Source organism: Pipistrellus hanaki (assembly GCF_964339955.1).
Source record: "Pipistrellus hanaki genome assembly, chromosome: 10".
NCBI classification, from domain to species: domain Eukaryota; kingdom Metazoa; phylum Chordata; class Mammalia; order Chiroptera; family Vespertilionidae; genus Pipistrellus; species Pipistrellus hanaki.
Genome location: NC_140512.1, coordinates 58,875,936 through 58,881,058, shown reverse-complemented (window position 1 = coordinate 58,881,058; position 5,123 = coordinate 58,875,936).

Here is a 5,123-nt window from a genome sequence, read left to right as displayed (position 1 = left end):
CTGCTCCGATCGACGCCGGTTTGTGGGGAGACGGGATCCCCTGGTGGTTGATGGCTCCCTAATCCTGCACGCGTTTCCTGCCAGCCCTTTGTAGCGGCTTCCACTCCCTGGAGCTGGCTGCCTGCAGGGAACCGGGGCGGAGGAGGCAGGCGCGGATCCGGAGCGGCTCGGGGCCAGGGATGGGTCGGACGTGCTCGTTCCCCAGGTGTGGGAACCAGCCCGACCGGTCCGGGTCTCGCAGAAGGGAGGGGGAGAGACCCGAGAGATCACTGCCCATCCATCCGCCGGGCCGGTGCGCATGCCCAGGCCTCGGGCCCCAGCGGGCAGCACAGCGAGGCGCGCACCGCCCTGGGTGTTCCCGGAGAGAAGGGACGCTCCCAGGTTTCATCCGGAGAGAAAGGGCAGCTGCTAGGGCGGGATGCTGAATGAGAAGGCTCAGTGTCCACCCTGACCTCGAAGGCGGTTGGGAAGCAGTCTACCAGGCGCTGCTTAGCACCATCCATAACATAGTGAACGTGGCTTTGCTTGATGAAGTCCTGGGAGATGATAGATGGGGGAAATTCACCTGAACAAATGTGTCACCATAGCTGACCGTGCCTTTCCAGCCTTTATAACAAACCCCGCAGCTGCCAGGGTGTAGTTATTAAAGTGGGCGGATGCACAAGTCGCTTGAGAGAAAGTAACAGTGGAAGAGATAAACACATTTTGAAATGAGAGACAGGATAAAGAGCAAGGAAAAATATGATGCCAATTGTAGTCAATAGCATAATGGCCCTCCAGAAGATAGATGGTCACGTCCTAATTCCTAATACCTGTGAGCATGGCGAAAGGATCTTTGCAGCGGTGGTTTAGTTAGAGTTCGGGATGGGAGAGTATCACGGACTATCCAGGTGGGCCCTGGAAGTCACAGGGGAAGGCGGGAGGGTTAGACTGAAGTGGAGCCATGAGCCAAGAAATGCTGGGCATTTGCCAAAACAGGTTTGGCTCAGTGGAAAGAGCATCGGCCTGCGGACTGAAGGATCCCAGGTTCGATTCTGGTCAAGGGGATGTACCTTGGTTGTGGGCAAATAGATGTTTCTAACTCTTTATCCCTCTCTTGTCCTCTCTATAAAAAATCAATAAAATATATATTTTTTAAAATGCTGGGAATCTATTGAATCTGGAAAAGGTCCCTAATCGCTCAATTTAGACTTCTAACCTCCAGAACTGTAAGATAATGAATTTGTGTTGTTTTAACCCACTAACTTTGTGGTAATTTGTTGCCACAAAGTAGCAAGAGTAAACTAATATACCAATTAATCTGACAAGGTAGATTAACAAGAATAATTTTATAGGAAAATACAAACTAACAAAAATAATTTAGGAAGAAATGTCTTAGAAACAAGTAGAACTATAACATTAAAGAAATCAGATCATTCATCATGCTCTACTCACAAGGAAGCACTAGACCATAGCAAATCCAAAGAAATAAATATACATTTATACAAAGTGTTTGGAATAAAATATATATTTATACAAAATTCATTTTGTGAATCCTTACTATCAAAATCAGACAATGACAGAAAAAGAGAAAAAAATTATGTTTATTTACTTATATTGTTATTCATTTATATACACTGATTAATTAATTCACATGAATTAATTCAGTAAACAAATATTCTGCCCGAGTTATGTAAGGTAGATTAATGAACAAATTAAGGTCTGTCCTCACTGAATTTATATTCTCTTGGAGGAGATAGGCAATAAGCAAATAAATATGTAATGTCAGATGATGGTAAGTACTATGAAAAGAAAAAAAAATAAAGAATAAAGGAATACAGCAATTAATGGGAAAAGCTGCTTCTTTATAAAGATGGTAGTGAAAGCCTCTGTAATAAAGTAATGTTTTAGTATTTATACACTCATACCCAAAAATACCAAAGAAAATTCTGACAAGTTGATTTCAACACCAACTGTTTGTTGTTGTTGTTGTTGTTGTTGTTGACTATAGCATTTAATAGGGCTTGTCCCAGGAATACCAAGATACCTTAACATTTACAACATTTTAAAATATATATATATTTTATTGAGTTTTTACAGAGAGGAAGAGAGAAGGATAGAGAGTTAGAAACATCCATGAGAGAGAAACATAGATCAGCTGCCTCCTGCACACCACCTACTGGGGATGTGCCCGCAACCAAGGTACATACCCTTGACCGGAATCGAACCTGGGACCTTTCAGTCCACAGGCTGACACTTTATCCACTGAGCCAAATCTGTTTTGACACATTTACACATTTTAAAAAAAATTAATGAAATTGAGATATTGAAGGAGAAAGATATATTCATCTCAACAGATGCAGGAAAAAAAAAAAACTTGGTTAAATTCAACCATCATTATTAAATCTGTTAGCAAACTATAAATAGAGATGTTTCCTTAATATACTAAATGCTAACTAATAAAACACAGCAAAGATCTGTGTAAAATTTGGTTTATTTGACAGGAAATGATAAAGTGGTGGTAAAGAACCTCAAGATGACAGCATCATTCTCAAAGCGGTCAGCTGCAGCTGAGATCTCCAATGTGGAGAGTGGTTTAGGAAAATCCTGGAGGCTGGGATGCCTTCTGTCTGAGATGATACCTCATTATTCATAAGAAATCTCCTCCTTAACCTGAAGGATGGTGCCTTCCTACTTGGATGACTGCCATGCTCTGGCACCTTAAATAAAGACTTAGTGACCATGAATAAAATCACAGAGAACTGCAGCCACTCTGTTGGAGCTTGCTCAGTGTCAATCACCTATCTTTTTGGGAAACACAATTTTCTCATCAGTAAGACTCATACCTGGTCTCAGCTTTGCTCGCTCAAGTTGTTATAATAAGTAGGCACATTTGAAAAGACTTTATCAGTGTACAATATTTGTTTGCTTTTAGGAATTCAACTATTTCTTGCTGTTAGCAAAATTTCAATGCCATCAAGAACATATAAGCCTTGATAAATTAGTCTAAAGACATAAGTTTATTTTATAAGAAAATTTAGAAAGCATTCACTGCCAAAGGAAAAATGTCTTTCAAATCTTTTCCCAAAGCTTATTGCATCTGTAATTACATTTTTTAAATGAAAATTGTCACAGCTCATCTGTACTCGGAAAATATGGTGGTTAATCATTGTCTGGTTCACATCAGAGGTTATTTGTCTGTAAAAAACTGATTTGAACATGGATTTTTCTGTGTCAGCATGCCACGGGGTTTCTAATATATAATATTGATTTTTTATATACAAAAGAGAACATGTAAATTATTACCTGTCTTGGCATTTCTATACAATCTATTAACTTCACTTACTGTTTGGTGTGCTGAAATAAGACATATTACAAAATAAGAGAAATGACTACTTTAAGTTTTAAGATATATCATCGAACAGGAAAAGTATTACTCAATACTCAGTTTACTTCTCAGATAATTATTCTTTCCTTTTGGCTCCAGAGAATACAAATGGACCATTTCTCTGAGAGAAATTCTAACATACAACCAATAGGTTATTATTTTCTGAGATTTAAAATATGTCTTTATTAAAAGATCATGGCTGCTTTCTCTATCCGTCCCTAAATTACTAATTGTTAGTTTGAAAGCCTTTTATTGACTATCTTTCCCCTTTGCCACATGTAACAGCCCCTTTCGAATCAATGACAAAAATGGTACTGTTAGGGATAAATCGCCAATATGATTATGTCTATACTCAAAATTCAACTGTCAATATATAATTATATAAAATTTAATATGAAAGAACAAAAATTAAAATAATCCTTTATTTATGACAGAAAAAAAAATGTGTCTGTTGGGCTCCATAAAATACATCTGGACCACTATACCATATTGCATAGCCAAGTGTTTCTTTGTTAACTGGAAAGAAACATGAATGCAAAAAAGAGATAAAATTAAAGATGAATTAACGCACATATGCATTCTAACCTATAGCAACTCTCTATGGAAGTAAATGCTCTGAAATGCAGCCTCTCCTTGTGATGAAAATCCATTGAGAAACAAAGATACCAGTTGGCAATGAGCCAGTAAGTACAGCTGGCGACCAGAGGATCTCAAGCTTTAGGCCCTTATAGCTTCTCAAGTAATATGTCCCCCCTAGCTATTCATTTAGCTTTAAATTCTATAAATAATCATAGTATGCAGAACTTTTCAACAGTATCCAAAGAAAAATGTGATATTATAAATATACATATTTTATATCCTTCTATTATTTGGATCCAAGCTGTTTATTGATTCAATAAGATTCCTTCTAAGACTCTCAGAAACAAATCCTCCTATTGTACTATTGCTGGGTCTCTGACCAAGGATTATTCTTTAAGTCAGCTTTCTGTGTAATGTTGACACTGAATAATACTCAAGCAAATAAAGCCAAACTACAGGAGCATTCTTTTTAAAAAGTTTTCAATACTAGTTAATTTGAATTTGTAGCAAATTGACTAGAATGTAATTTTTCTCTACAAAACCAGTGAAGAACATTTACACATTTCTATATGGAAATTGAAGAGCTGAGAAAGAAGGATTTTAAGTGAGAAACACGTCACTGATTTGGCTCTCCCGGCAACATTCTTGACCAGTAGTTAACATGCACTGGGGTAGATGGTGCTGAGGCAGGATAGTAAGAAGCCAGAAAGATTCTTAGGCAAATGGAAGGGGGAAACGGAGACATATAGCTGGACAAACTGGTTGAGCAACTAACTTATAGCCACATACAGAAGGTTACCAGGATGGAAAGCCCTGGGTGGCCTTTTCTCCCCGATATATCAGTGGTCCTGCCATTCAGACCCACTGACCTCTCCTCCCTCGAGATGACATCTAAACCTCAGTTGTATTTCAGCTCCAGATAATGCCAGGACCAGCTGCCATGACTAATGATGCCCTGCTCTAGCTCCATCAATGCCCGATCCATCAATGGGGACAATGACCCTAACAGAATACACCTGGGAAAGCTGATGGCTATGCTATGAGAGTCACCCCTGGGACCTTCCCTACAAACCCTCACCCTTGAATGTCCTGTGGCTCTCCCTCCTTGGACATGCCGGAACCTTTCCTCTCCACCGCTTCTTCCCTCCAGATGTGTTTGCCTTTACTTTTCTCTCTC